This window comes from Herpailurus yagouaroundi, unplaced genomic scaffold, assembly GCF_014898765.1.
Source record: "Herpailurus yagouaroundi ecotype Mexico unplaced genomic scaffold, PumYag 141, whole genome shotgun sequence".
Classification (NCBI taxonomy): domain Eukaryota; kingdom Metazoa; phylum Chordata; class Mammalia; order Carnivora; family Felidae; genus Herpailurus; species Herpailurus yagouaroundi.
In genome coordinates, this window is record NW_024412396.1 from 62,191,091 (window position 1) to 62,206,673 (window position 15,583).

Genomic DNA, 15,583 nt, shown 5'->3' on the forward strand with positions numbered 1-15,583 from the left:
CGAGCCATCAGCCCAGAGCCTGATGCGGGGCTCGAACTCACGGACCGTGAGATCCTGACCTGGCTGAAGTCGGACGCTTAACCGACTGCGCCACCCAGGCGCTCCTGGTCTGCTTCTTTCAAACGTGTCTATTATATTCCATGTCTTCTACAGTGAACACCCATTACGTATACAATGTTCTGTAAGGGGGGGGGGGGAGGATCCCATTAGAGCAGCGGTCCTCAACCTTGAGTGCGCACCAAAATTACCCTGTACGACTTATTAAAACGCAGCTTGCTGGCCCCCACCCCCGGAGTTTGTGACTCAGCAGGTCTCTGCTGTGGCCTGAGACTTCACATCTCTAACAAGCTCCCAGGGGTGCTGCTGCTGGAGGCTGAGGGACCCCCCGCTTTGCGAATTAGAGAACAGTCAGCGAGACTGGAAAAAATGAACGTATGAAAGCCTTCAAGGGAAAAACCAAGAGGATTTGTCAAATACGAGAAGAGAAGGGAAGATTATGGTCAAAGGAAACCCCTTAATCATGGGTTGACTAAGTCTCTCTGAGATAATATATGAGAATGCTGTTTGTAATGGTAAAAAGGGCTGCTGGCTTCCTTCCCTTGGGCCCAGGAGGAAGAGAGACCCAGCGTGAGAGCTGGGAGGCCCCCCACTCTTGAAGAGTTTCACGGATTGGTCCGGGGTCTTGCCACCTGCTCTTTCTTCATCCTCTCTTGGGCTTTCCTCCTGTGCGTTCCTGGTGTTTACATGACAGGTTCTGAAGGGTGTAGCCTGGGAAAAGGCTTCTTTGAATTTCTCCAGCAGGGAAGGGAGCCAGGAGGCTTATTTGAGGAGAGAAGGGAGGGAGGGATGTGTGGCTAGGGAAAGTACAGCCAAACGGGTAGAGTGAAGTTCATTAGCTCACGTGCCCCTCCCCAAACCTAAGCTTATCAAGTCACCTGCTGGAGACAACATGGGAACAGAGAACCTGTCAGCTGAGGCTTAGAACACCCATGGGGCCATATGTGTGAGCGAATGATCCAGAATCCAGACTTAGTCCATTCATTCACTCAACAACTATGTATGAAGCATCTATCTACTCTATGCCCAGGACTGTGTGGAGGGGACTGGGAAGGAAGCTGGAAAGGTAAGAGGTGTAGCTCTTGCCCTCAAGGATCCAGGAGACCCGGGGAGATTTATGAAGTGACCACAGGTAAATACATGCACACATGTGCGTGCACGTGCACACACACGCGCGCACACACACACACACACACACACACACACACAGAGCAAAGTACCGCGGCCGGAGGTGGTATAGCCTAATGGCTAGCATAAGAACCTGGGACTGGGTTCATATTCTCACTTCACCACGTACCAGCTGGCTAACCTTAAAGTACTTGACTTCTTTCTCCCCACCTAGTTTCTTCATCTTAAAAAAAAATGGGCAGGGAGGGAGAATAATAGCAATACCCACTTCACGGGGCTCTGACCAAGATCAAATGAATTAATACTTGTAAAACACATATAATGGTGCCCTGGCACTTAGCACTGTTGTTTTTGTTAAGTAAATAAATCAAAAGGAAAATATTGACACATTTGACTGCATACCAATTTAAAATTTGCGTGCAGTGCCAGAGTCATAAATCAAGTTAAAAGATAGATTTAAAAATGAGGAAATATATGCCATACACAGATAAAAAGGTTAATATTTTAAATGTATAGCCCCTACAATCAATGAGAAAAAAAAAAAAAAAAAAGCATCACCCTAATGCGAAAGGGGCAAATCCACCAAAAGAGAAACAAAAATGATCATATACCCACGAAAAGAGGCTCCACCTCCGTAAAAACAAATGCAAATTAAAGCAATTGTGAGATCTCATTTCATCTATCAGATTGGCACAGGCTGAGAAAGAATAATCATACCAGCGTTGGTGTGGGTGTCCGAAAGATTGTGACTTGGCTCAGCTGTTCAATTACAACTTAAACGAGCCCAGCCATTGACCCTAAATTTCCAACCTCTAGGAATTTAGCCAAGGGAGATACCATAGCAAGGCTGTTAACATGCCCACCAGACTGCCTACCCCTGCGATCCAGTAAACGCCACACAGTGACTCAAGGGCCTGACACGCACAGGAGACGCTCAGCCAGTACTTCCTGAAAACAAGCCCTGGAATGCGCAACATTGTACTTAGGGGGGTTTGTTGGGACAGGGCTTAAAATCATGAAAACTCGGAAATTGGCAAAATAAGAGGCTACAAGCGCATTATTATCTTCTGTGGGCCACCTTGGCCACCACACCCCCTTTGGTCCCCGCCATTTGCATTTTCCAGTCGTTTTGAGTGGAGCCTTCCTGATTCAGGATCATCTTCACATTCTCATATACCCTATGTGTGAAACAACTGGCAAACATTTCATAAAGTAAGAGTTTGGGGGGAAATAAATACGTTGGCAAAGCTTTCCACCAAGTTAAAGTATTTTGTGATCTTTTCTACCACAAGGGACAAACCGATTCCTTTCTGCAAAGGCCGGGGCTCTGAGCAAACAAGAGAATTGCTAAGTATAACACACATTATACCCTGTGTTGTGGTGTCTTTTGTCTGGTTGCTTGAAGGCTTTCAGTGTATAGGTTTTCAGGATCCAACTTTCTCTACAAACTCTTACAAAGGTCCAAAGATAAGGGAAAATACTCTTTCTCTTTTTTTTTTTTTTTAATTGTGTTTTGTATTCCTTTTCTCCTTTGCTGAAATATTTTTTTTTAATTTTTTTTTTAACGTTTATTTATTTTTGGGACAGAGAGAGACAGAGCATGAACGGGGGAGGGGCAGAGAGAGAGGGAGACACAGAATCGGAAACGGGCTCCAGGCTCCGAGCCATCAGCCCAGAGCCCGACGCGGGGCTCGAACTCCCGGACCGCGAGATCGTGACCTGGCTGAAGTCGGACGCTTAACCGACTGCGCCACCCAGGCGCCCCAAGGGAAAATACTCTTAAGAGATTGTGGGGGAGGGGGAAGATGAACTCTCTTTTCCCATTGATCCTCTATAACGACTTGTGCTTATAAAAGACCAGATGTGGTTACATCGCTCTCTTTTTGGTTTTGTTTTTTCCAGATCTGATAGAAAAATCTGTGTCCAGCTGAGGCACTCCACGTGGCCAAAATTACTTCTGCTTCTCCTGCCCTTCCAGGGGAGACTCTGGCAGTCAGAAGCTTGCCCTAGAAAAGGCTGCCAGTCTGTGCTCTTGAACTCCATTTATCTGCAGTTGATTGTCGTTACTCGCGCAAGTTATGTTCTATAAAGTCTCCACAAACGATGAATTAGCAAATACGGAACGAGTGCTCCTAGGGGAAACACACGGTCAGGTTCCTGCGAGCTGCGGGTGACGGCATTTTTGCTAACCGATGAGTCTGTAACCACAGTTTGCTGTGTTTCCATTTAAAGACACCTCATTTAATATATATTGTTGATTCATTAACATGGAATTCACGGCCAACAGCGCTATAACTCATGTCTGAACAAAGATTCTCTAACAAGGCTTCTGTATTTTCTCCACAAGGCAATCAGCCTTCATGCACTCAGGAACACTGAACACTTCAGCCCTACGATTAGGTGCCATTTTAAACAGAAAAAATCACCAGGGGAAAAGCACAGAGAGCATAGCACAAGATAGACCACAGAACAGATACTTGTTCATGGTATGAGAGCTCAAACAAGAAGTCAGAAGCTGGGAAAGTGCCCACTGGGCAACTCAAATTTTTTGATCGTTCTGCTAAAATATCCACAAGTGAGCATAAAAGCACCATGAGCATTTTTTCATTTGGGGGTTACAAATAATTTTTAGCAAGGATGTGGATTTGCACATATGGAACGCATGAATAATGACCAACCATATTTAACAAACACTTAACATGGCATGTATTGGGTGCCAGGCAGTATTCTTAAGGCTTTGCAAATATTGACTCATTTCGGCCTCACATTAACCCTGTGAGGTAGGTACGACTATTATGCCCGTCTTATAAATAAACGAGGAACCTGAGGCACCGAGAGGTTTGGCCACCTGCCCCAGGCCACACAACTGGTAAGTGGTGGGCTGGGATTTGATCCCACACAGTCTGGCTCCAGAGTTTGGAGTCGGGTCCCAGGTAGGAGCCAAGGGAAGCTTCAGATCAATCTGCAGCCTTTGAATTTTTCTTGGAGAATCCCCTGCGGGTCAAGGACAAGACGAATAAGAGTGGTGGGGTTCAAGAGAGGAAAAATGGTGAGCAGGAAGTAAAGGAGAAGGAAGGGAAGAGGGGCTTTTAAATAGAATGAAAAGGCACTACTTACAAAGAGCCAAAGTGCAGCTTCTATGTCATAATCAATACTGTATGGTGTACCTTTGTAATAAAAAATAAATCAACTAGATGCTGAGCATCAAACAAATTATAAGTGCCCAGAGAGGCAAGGACCCTGTCTTCTACCTCTCTTCTGCTCATAGCATGTGGCATAGCGGTAATCAAAAATATTGATCGCTTAACAGGAAAAAAAAAAAAATGCTTCTTTTTCTTGTTCTTTCAAGCTGGTATCTAATAACTACACAGATCAGTCAAAGAAAAGTGGCCTCACTGGGGCGCCTGGGTGGCTCAGTCGGTTAAGCGTCATGATCTCACAGTTCGTGGGTTCGAGCCCCACGTCGGGCTCTGGGCTGACGGCTCCGAGCCTGGAGCCTGCTTCGGATTCCGTGTCTCCCTCTCTCTCTGCCCCTCCCCAGCTCATGCTCTGTCTCTCTCTGCCTCTCAAAAATAAAGAAACGTAGTAATTAAAAAAAGAAAAGAAAAAAAATAGAAAAGTAGCATCATCAACCTTTTCCTCCTCCAAAGTTTTCAAGAGCCTTTATTGTTTGCCTGTCTTTACCGAGCACACCGAGTACCACAGTCTCTTGGGTTTCGGTTTCTACGTCCTGCCAAAGGCTTAACCAGGCCAAAAAATAACTTCTCTCATTTTACTTTGTCAGAAGAATGTGAAAGAAGACAATTAATTCCTCTCTCTAAGACCGTCTCTTTAAAACAAAAGCAAAAGCTACAAAGTTGATGACGTCCCTGGGAAATGTGCGGGGATTAAGATATCACCGATATATTTCCCTGCCGTACAAAATTCTTCTGGGGTGGGGTTAACAACCTTTCAACTTACTGCGACTGCCAAACCTATTCTCTATCGGACAGTGCAGTTCACCAACACTTTCTGTTTTGGAAGCCCCACTCCTTCCCAAAATAACCTCTCATGTGCCTTTAATATTTCGATTCAGGTGCAAGCAAACTGTGCCTGTAAATTGTGAGGCCTGAGTACACGTGAGCACTCGGGTCTCATAAGGGGTGGGGGCTGGGAAGGAAGCGGCCACATGGACCGCTGTCTCTCTGTGGGTGCACCAAAGGCACCCAATGCCTCTGAGCTCAGAGACACGTGACTGTCACTGGCTTCAAAGATTTGGCCCCCAAACAACCAGGCGTCCTTTTTAAGTTGGCATTTCTTCCAGAGAGGAATACTGAACATCTTTCCTACATGCCTCACACAGTGCTAGGCCAGCTGTCTAACAATATGGATCCCGGAAGGGGGTGCTGCCCACGTTGGTGATGGCAGCCATTAGTGCCTGTTGCTCATAGGAAACGTCAAAGGGACCTTGGAACAGAGGCCCAGGCCATTGGCTGAGATCTCCCCGGGCAAGCGTCCATGCACCTTGCGTGCCAGCAGAGGCTACCCGAGGACCAAGGTGGGCATGCCACGGTGTCCCGGACTTCCGGATGGCGTCCAGTCCCAGAGAGTGGATGTCAGAGCTCTCTGAAGGCTGCCCAGGCCAGGTTCAAAGGGAGGGATGAACCTCATGACATCCGTTCCTAAGAAATCCCACCTGCTATTGGCATGCCCGGGCTCTTCCTCACATACCGGCCTCCCAGGCAAGTCTCCAAAGGCATGGGGGGCAGGCAGCTGCAACAGTTTGCTTTCTCTCAATGATCTGGACTAGGAAGACGCTGAGTTGAGGAAGAAGTCATGGCCACTCCCCAAGCTCTGGACCCCCAGATGGCCGTGAGCCCGAAAGGTCATCAAACCACCCCTTTGTAGGAAAGACGTGGTTTTCTTTGGCCCTGGAAATCTGGCCTGGCAGATTTTCTGGAGTCCGTTGCTTCGTCCACACCCACCCACATCATATGGATGCTCCAGGCTGTAAAAATGCAAACCTCCTCGGAAACACGCTTCCCCCTCCAAACTCCGATGACGACCCCTGGCCAGAAAAGCCTGCCGCCGTGTGAGTGCCCGGCACAGCGACTCCCCAGCTTGCTGCGTCTGAATAACTTGAATATCAAATGCAGCACAAAGGGAATAACACACAGCAGTTGCTGGAAAAGAAAAAAAAAAAAGCTCACTCCATCCACTTCATTCTCTGCGGCCGACGCAACTGAAAGATTTTTTTTTTTTTTTTTTTTTTGGTGTTTTAATCCACGAAAAACTTCTCATTTAAGCTTGGGGTGCAAAAGGCATCTGAAATGTGAGAGTCCCTGGACCAGCCCCGGGATAGAAAGGAAAGGTTTCAGTGAAATATCAAAGCAACACAGACCTGAAGGGGAGCAGGCTGCCCGATATGGAGGCAGCCAACTGCCAAACTGTCATTTTGCTCGGCGGCTGAACAGAAGGCTCCAGTAATGACAACCACAAAACGCATTTAAAGTCTGAAAAGGTGACTAATGAGCTCATTCATGCTGGCTATAAATTATTCACTACAACACTGATCCCACTCAAGACAAACAGTAAAGTAAACTTTAAACACAGACATCGCCAGCCTCCAAAGGAGAGCAAGTTACGTCTGTTGAAACTTTTCACAATGAGAGGGATACTGGGCTCTCCTTCGTCCATTATCACGTTCATTCTTCTGTTTACTTTTTTTTTTTTTTTACTGCCTTTAATCAAGTTTAAGCAGACACAGCTGTTACACATTTATTTCTGTTGAGTTTTTTTCTTTCCATTAGTTATTACGAGCAATCATGATGCTCTAAAAATAGCAGCAAATTATATTCTCTAGAAATTGTGGGCTGACCTTAAAATGAAGCCCAGGTCTTCAGAAAGAATATTCACATGCACATGTTGGATGAGTGACGGCTCTGCACGGCTCTGCACAAAGGCGAGACAAAAGTGCAGACTATCTCCCACTCCTGGAGAGCTTTTCAGTTTGCTTCCAAATTTCCCTTTGGCTCTGGTGGAAGGGGGGTTGCTTCAAAACCTTACAGCACAGAACCTGCTTCCAGTGGTCACGTTTGGGTGGAGATTTCCATGAAAACCCATCATCTTCACAGAGTAAGAGTTCTCCTTTAGACTTCTCGTTACAGAGAAACCCGGCAACAGGTTTGTTTGAAAACCCACCATGTTGCTGCAGACTCCTCTGTTGAGCTTCCTGTTTAATATTAAATACAGAATTTTAGCTCTTCTGTTTTTCTAGACTGTGCTATATTTGCTACTACTACCACTACGGAAAGCATTATGACTGTGGAGACGTCGTCACATGTTTCTTGAACCTTTTTTTTTTTTTAATCTTAGGGTCTATTTCCAAGACGCAGAGTTAAGAGGTTCAAACCTGCCCTAGTCGACTTTTTAAAAATAGTCCCCAAATAAGTACTTACATTAGCTCTTGGTCAGATCGCTGAACATTCTGTATTTTTAAACTGCTTTGAATGCTTTGAAAAGGAGCCACAGAAAAGCCACAGAAAACACTCATATTCAAATCCCGCCAGATGGAGGTTCTGACTAACCAAAAGTGAAAGCAGAAAGGTCGGAGGCTGAGATGTACCCTGGGCACACCTCGAGATTACAGGAAAAAGTGAATGGTTTGGGGCCTGGGGAATCTTGCATAACATATGAGAAATAACGCCTATAAGGCAAAGGGAGACCGGGGCCTTTGACTTCAACCCCAGACCAAGCCGAGCTCCGTGTCCATTTAAGGAAAATCTTTCACATTGTTTTCAGTTTCTTGCACAAGAACTAAAGGCTTGTCCGGCCATTTCTGTTGTCTGAAATGCAACGCGATTTTTCTTGTAAGTAGAGAAAGGAGTCTTGCAATATTTATAGCAAAGTACTTTGCCACCTACCGACGCAATCTGGTTGGTCTTCACGTGTTCGGCATGTTTTTGCTTAGAAGCCATTCTTTTGGGCCTCTGTGCAAGAGTTCTTGCAGTTTTGTTTTGGTTTTTGTTTTTTTGTTTGTTGGTTGGTTACTTTAATCAAACAATGTGTAAAAACCCAATTCCAACCAAAGAAATGGAAAAGCCCGACGTGGCCTTCCATTGAACACTCGGCTGCCCTCCAGCCCTCCACCAACTCAATTCCTGTCATCTCTCTGTAGAAAGGTGTGGGCAAAATACTGCTTTCAAATCCAGCCACACGTGGGTCCTTCCCTGGTAACGTGTCTGACACACAGAGATCGCCTCTCCCTTCGTTGGTGGGAAACCCGGCTGGTCCGCCATGCTCTTAGCACCATGGCCCTCCTCTAGTTTCCTGGGGAGGACCGAAGGTAATGTGAACTCTGCCTGGGGATCTTCAAGGCTCCTGCACAACAACAGCCAAAACAGTGAACACCAAGTACCCAGCTGGTGCAATCCAAGGAATTATAAGACGTGCATAACAACACCACGCTCCCAGGCGCTTCCGACTCTCCAGGAGCTTTGCCTGCGTGATTTCTTTCTTCCTTCCGCCACCTTTATGAGACAGGTACCGTCACCCTCTTACAGATGAGGATGCTGAGCTTATAGAAACGAAGGCCATTTGCCGGCGATGCTTGCAGAGCGGGACCGAAAAGGTATGACCCCATGAGTTTCGGGCCCGCAGAGCCCACCCTCATAGCCACTGCATTCTCTAACCTGTTTACACCACCCATACCTAATTCCCAAGATCGCAGAAATGCAGCGTTACGCGCATGGTCTATACCCTGGGCTGCTTTGTCGGAGAATTTGGGGGATCGTTTGATTTGGGTTTTTCGCGCAGCATTTTTCAAACGGGCCACGGACCATGACACTCCTTCTTGTCTTCCCAGGCCCAGCTCCTGATGCTCCCAGAGAACATGGCCACCACTCACTGAACAGACAAACATATCTACAAACTACCCAGGGCAATGGTCATACACCAGCACTGTGCTCCCACATGAATCGTGAAGCACAACGGTTGCGAAAACAACAGCAACCAATAACTCGTGACGGTGACAACTCCAGGGGCCAGCCCTGAAACTCCAAGTCTATCCCCATGTCCCACTTGGACGGACCCTCAGAAGGCACAAGCACTCTGAAGGTGTCCGTTATGCAACTCATAGATCAATCTACTCTCTCTCTCTCCACGCCGCTCCCTCCCCCTCCCCCAATCCAACAAATGAACCTTTTCTCAATAGCCCACAGCCATCAAGGTCAAGATCTGACAGTGTCACCTCAAGCCAATGATGCAGAGCACCGACATTTCACTAGAAACCATTTCTGAACTCTCTCTTTTGCACTTTGCCCACTAAGTGAGGTAGTTACTGCCTGCCAGTTTAGAAACACCACTGCCCAGCCCACCAGAACTGTCTTCCAAAATCTCAGTTACAGAGGATTAGATCAAGGCACAGATCAACCTCAGGCAACTCTATAAACACATTCAAGAATCAGCAAGCCACAATGAACATATACTGACTGCACTACCCATCAGACTAACTTTTCCCCATGGATCCTGTACAGAAGGGTAACCCCCCCCCCAATCGAGGCAGCCCCTGTGCCCCCACAGGTGCTCCAGAATCTTCACAAAGCCCCACGCACTGGAGATGGGGGCCAGACCACCTCTCCGGCACCCAAGCCGGAGATCTTCACATCCATGGCATTCCCACAGAGATTTGGGTACCAAGGCCGAGGAGTTCATTCCGTCATAAACCGGCCCCGTATGCTTCCTTGCAAGCTTTCCCAGTGCCACGACTGGAATGTTGTCTCAAGACTAGCCAAAGGCTCTGTAAAAAGTGGATGAAGCAGAAAGCTGAGGTCTGTGGTTGCAATCCCGAGAAACCCTCGGCTATCCACAGGGATCTGATCCCACTGCCATTGGGAGTCTCCCTGGCTTCTGCCAACACCAGCTCCCTCTGGATCCAAATTCAATGTCTCTCAGCTTCCTTGTGATACCAGCATCAGAGCAAACCATTACCAGTGATTATGGTAAGAAAAAGAGGCCCCACACAGACCTCCCCAGCTCTCCTGTGAATGAACAACCAAGGTGGGTTTTCTGCGCAAAAGCTACGCTTACCAAGTCAGGACTGGTTTTTTCGGCCATTTTCTAGGGTTCCTCCCTCCCATCCTCCATGGCTCATTTTCTAGATCAAGATCGACAACTCATGAGTAGGAAGAAAGTCACTAAGGCTGACTGCCCCGAATTATCATTTAATCTCAACAGAACTATTTATTTACTAATTGCATTCTTGGCCTGACAGCACTGGCCAGAAAAAGATTTGTTTATTCATTACAAAAACCAATTAATGTAAAGAGGAAATAAAATCTTAAAGGTTACCCTTGGGAAGGACTTTACCAACAGTGTCGGATGAGCCCCTCGTTGAAGGAGGCAAATGAAGCCCAAAGAAGCGAAGTGACTTAGGGCCACATGTCAGAATACACACTGGTAGTTTCCATGCCAGTGTTCAACAGGGTCCCAAACTTTCAGTCCTGTGCTGTGTGTGGACTGACCCCACTGTCGGCTCCAGAGGTGATGGGTGGGCATTAGAGAACAGGAAGGCCCCGCTCGGACCCAGTGCACAGGCCAACACTCTGGCGTTCAGACACTGGAAGTGGCCCTCTTGTCATTTGCAGCCCCAGCAGATACCCACGCAGAGTTAGAGGCAACTCAGATTTCCCTGTGCGCAGATAGCTCCCCTCCAGGAGAGCCTTTAACGTTACAAAACAGATAAAACCGTATTTTGACAAATTTTTGTGGCTGGACCTGATAAGGATCAAAAGATTTGGGGGAAACGTAGGAAATTAAACATTATCACTGAGCTCTTTAAAAAGCATGGTTTAATGGGTAACTGTGGCCGTATTAACAGAATGTTACTGCTGAATGAAGAAGTCACGAACGGAGAAAACTGTAGAGAATTCGTTGCTAATGAGGGAGGGCAGTTCTAGTTATAACTTGAGACAAAACCTGACTCCCACTTAGGTCCCGGACTCGGACCCAAAGCTGGGCCCATTCCCAACTCCCGGGGGACAATGTCCCAATTTTCGATCTCCGAGTGTCCGGCTCCAAATCGGAGCCAATGGAGGGGCGATGCCAGTCTCGATGGCTACGTTTATTGAGTAGCTACTAGATGAAGATACTGAGCTGCATCCTATCTGCTTTGTGTCATCAAATGCCCCCAACAATCAACAGGAGAGAGGCTGATCAGAGTAGACAGTTAGCAAATGATACTGAAGGAGAGATCGTTGCAAACACTGAACTCGTGCAAGATTGTATTTCTTGTCAATGAGAACACGTTCTTTAGAAATCCTAAAACTAAAAACTTGAAAAGATGAATGTCAAATATAATAATCCAATGGGCTCTGACTGACATGTTTTGAGGAGAAGGATTTATCCACAGACACTGAGGCTTAAAGCATTAGCACCCCTCGCTCACACAGCCCCTTCCACGGCCGGGAGGGACCCCAGAAAACGGTGAATGAGCACCTTCTTGATTTAAGCTTAATCACTGCACAAAAACACTTAAATGCCCTGAAACCTTATGGCTCCGGTATGAAAGAAACCTGAGAGAGGTTCCCCCACATTTGACTGCAATCCTAAAACTCTACATGGCATTACCAATAACCACTTGCGAAGCAAACAAGCTTTTTTTCCTAATCCATCAAGAATAGAAAACAGGTCCCAATGAACCATGCTAGAGAAGTGCGTGTACTACCTTGCTATTCTCTTGAGGGAAAATGGCATTCCAAAATCACCGTCCTCTGAGGAAGTGATCAAGGAGTCCACAGCCCCCAAAAATGTACAAAAGAAGTCACGCAAACCAACACGAGACAGCTGATTACTAACGATGCTGTGCTATTTTTCGGATTTGTGATGTTCGGGACGTCAGTGTTGGGTGTTTTCTTTAAGATTTTAGTTTTAAGTAACCTCTACACCCAACGTGGGGCTCGGACTTACAACCCCGAGATCAAGAGTCACACGCTCTCCCGACTGAGCCAGGCACGCGCCCCTGGGAGGTCAGCTTTTTAAACACGTACTTTTTTAATGTCTTCTTTCATCATTTGAAATACGTGCTCATTCTTAAACCTGGTTTTATATTCGTAATTTTACATTTTTGTCTCAAAGAGGGCTCCCAAGTTGAAGGGATGGCAGGCCACGCAGAACCTGCCTCTGCCCCACACACATGCCTGCTGGGAGCCGGTCACAGCTTTTCGCAGACCCTCGCCCGGCAGCTAGTGGCTCTTTGAGGCAGGTGCTGTTGCCCCATTTTACAGGTGAGGGATCGGGGCCTCAAGCAGGTGAAAATGACTGCCAAAAGTCACCGGCAGAAAAGTGGCAGACTTAACCCGGCAGTCTGATCCAAAGGGCGCCTAGGCAGGTGCCATCCTGTCCCTGCCGGTTCTCTTCCTTCTTGGCCTGCCCACTCCCGCTGAGACAAGGGCCACCCTTCGGTGACATGGGTGTGCCTTCCTGGCCTCTGGCTGCAGAAGCTCTCCAGTGCGCCTCGGGAAGAAGGGGCTATCCCACACCCAGCGGGCGGACAGAGCCCTATTTTGGTTCCCTGCAGAGCTGAGGGTTTAATCCTTGTCGATGGGCGGGAGCGGGGCTCTGCGGCGGGTCACCTTGGGGCCACAACCTCTTGGTCAGTGACCAGCCATGTCCTTTGATGGTGTCTGTCTATGGTTCAGGTGATGCTGATGAGGCTGCAGCCAGGCAGGTACGGGGACAGTGGGTCCACGTGTCCGAGCCTCGGTGAGGGCGGGAGGCTGACTGCTTTAGGGAGGGACCCAAGGAGAGAGGACGGAGCGCTGGTCTGACGGCAGGAAAGGGAGCCCTGAACTGAGGGCGGAAGTATAGCTGTGGTCTCAGCTCCCCCTCCTCCCCAACCTGGCTCCTCCTCAAGGTCCCACCCCAGCCACCGGCCCCCTCTTCCCTCTCCGTTCAGAACAACTGCATCATCTGCATGATGCTCAGGGTCTGATGAACTTCCCTGCTGACTCAGTTTTGGGTCTGAAGGACCTGGTGCCCCCTGTGAGGCCCTGAACCCTCCACATCAGTCCTCCCTGTGCTCAGGACAGGACCTGCTGGGTTTTGGTGCCATTTTATGTTAAAAAAAAAAAAAAAAAAAAGAAAGAAAGAAAAAAAGACGAAACTGAGAGCCCCTGGCTGGCTCAGTCGGTGGAGCATGTGACTCTTGATCTCGAGGTCGTGTGTTCAAGCCCCACACTGGTCATAGAGATTACTTTATTTGTTTTCATTCATTCATTCATTCATTCATTTATTTTGAGAGAGAGAGAGAGAGCATAAGCAGGGGAGGGGCGGAGCGAGACAGAGAGAGAGAATCCCAGGCAGGCTTTGTGCTAGCAGTGTGGAGCCCCGATGGTTCAGGGTGCAATCCCAGGAACCATGAGATCATGACCTGAGCCGACATCAAGAGTCCGAGCCTGAATGCGCTGAGCCACCCAGGTGCCCCGTAGCGATTACCTTTTCAAAAAAGATGTAGCCACATGGCAGTGTGTACTTTACCCTCTTGGAGCAGTGAGGAACCCAGGGAAGCAGCAGAAGCCAAGATCTTGGATTTTCCCATTAAAATAGTGTTACTGGTCATTATGTGCCCCCCCCAGGGTCACCACTCTACTCCCCCCACCAGCTTGAGGGTCTATATATGCAAAGTCCCAGAGAGAGAGAGCGAGAGAGATGCCCACTTCCCAATCACAGATGGGCTGTGCTAACAAATCTAGAGAACTAAAGTGTCCTGAGAGGGAGGGAGGGGCAGAGGCGGGCAGAGCACTGGAGGCCCCTCCACCTTCCTCACAGGTGAGGCCTCTCCCAAGACCCACCCTGCACACGGAGGCGGGGAGGGGCAGCGTTAGCCGCCCCCCCCCCCACGGTTGGTGTCTCAGCAACAATGGAGGCTAGATACCCAGGGGGCTGTGACCAGCTGATTTTTCCGATGGCGCTCAACATTCAAGTCGTCCAACCTTCCTTTCCAAAATCCCAAGCTCATCAAACCCCTTCCAGGCAGTAATATTTCTCACTGCAAATTAAAATACACGAGCCTTCTGATTTGCTACACCTGTCCCGTGAGCTCAGTTAACAGGTGCACCTTGGGAACCACGTGTGCTCCTCCGGGCTAAGGGCAGTTCATGGAGGTGACATGACACAGGGGCTCGCCTTCACCTCACCCAATAGTGCTGTCAGCCAGAATGACCCCCGGGGACACGGCTACCTTCTGAGCAAGCTACACAGGCAGAGTCCGCGCCCAGCAGATGGCAAGTGTTGGAAATCTTGGTCGAGGGAGGGATGGAATGAGGGACTGCTCAGTCTGCCCTGGGAAGGGATGGAGCCATCAGAAGGGACACACTTGAACTTCTCTGACTGCCATAACATCCATTTAAAAGATGAGGGAGTGCTCCCTTTGGCAGCCTACATATAAAATTGGGACAATACAGAGATGATTAGCAAGGTCCTTGTGCAAGGCTGACACACAAATTTGTGAAGCGTTCCAGATTTTTATGTTAACTAACTGGAAGTAAAATTAAAACTAACCAGCTAAGTAAATAAATAAAAGACGAGAGCCAGACGGCAGGGTGGGTGAGCACACAGGCCATTTGCAGCCTTTGCCAAGCCATGAGGACTTAGGCAAGTCATTTCACCTCTTAGTGCCTTACTGTCCTCACCTGCAAAATGGGGATGTAAGAGGGCCAGCCTCGGAGGGTGGGCAGGGAGGAGGGTTAAATAAACTGACATATGTAAATACCCACAGGTATGCATAGCTCAGGCTGAATGCCATGCAAGTATTTACTACTATTATGTAGAAAAGAAAAGAAAGAGAATTAGAACAAGAGTTAAGAGCCAACTTAAAGAATTATTTGCTCATTATTTACATTAACTGCCTGAGACCAGCCTGCTTTCTCCTAAGCATAAATTTTAAACCTTTCCTCCACGTCTTTCTCTGCAGTTTAAGCTCTCAGGAAGCCACTGAAATTTTTCCACACTTGCAGTGAACACAGCAAAATGCACCCAGGTGTGGAATCACTATGTCGTATGCTTGAAACGAAGGTAACATTATGTGTCAACTATAGTTCAATTTAGAAAATTTATTTGTTAGTGTTTTTATTTATTTTTGACACAGAGACGGAGCATGAGCAGGGGAGGGGCAGAGAGAGAGGGAGACACAGAATCCGAAGCAGGCTCCAGGCTCCGAGCTGTCAGCACGGAGCCCGGTGCGGGGCTTGAACTCATGGAGTGTGAGATCGTGACCTGAGCTACAGTCGGACGCTCAACTGACTGAGCCACCCAGGTGCCCACAATTTGGAAAATTTTTAAAAAAAGAAACCATTGAGGGGCTCCCGGGTGTCTCAGTTGGTTAACCTCGGTTGGTGGGTTGGAGCCTCACGTCCGGCTCTGT

At 48.0% G+C, this 15,583-nt stretch overlaps 1 protein-coding gene and 1 non-coding gene across 5 annotated transcripts in view; one reads left to right on the forward strand and one right to left on the reverse strand.

Annotated features, from left to right (window-relative positions):
* Positions 1–15,583, reverse strand: part of FOXN3 (forkhead box N3) — a 405,238-nt gene that overhangs the window by 233,396 nt on the left and 156,259 nt on the right. The gene's annotated exons all lie outside the window — the stretch shown is intronic.
* Positions 14,584–14,687, forward strand: LOC121032567 (U6 spliceosomal RNA). The gene has a single exon (XR_005791377.1). It is a non-coding gene; the product is annotated as a U6 spliceosomal RNA (small nuclear RNA).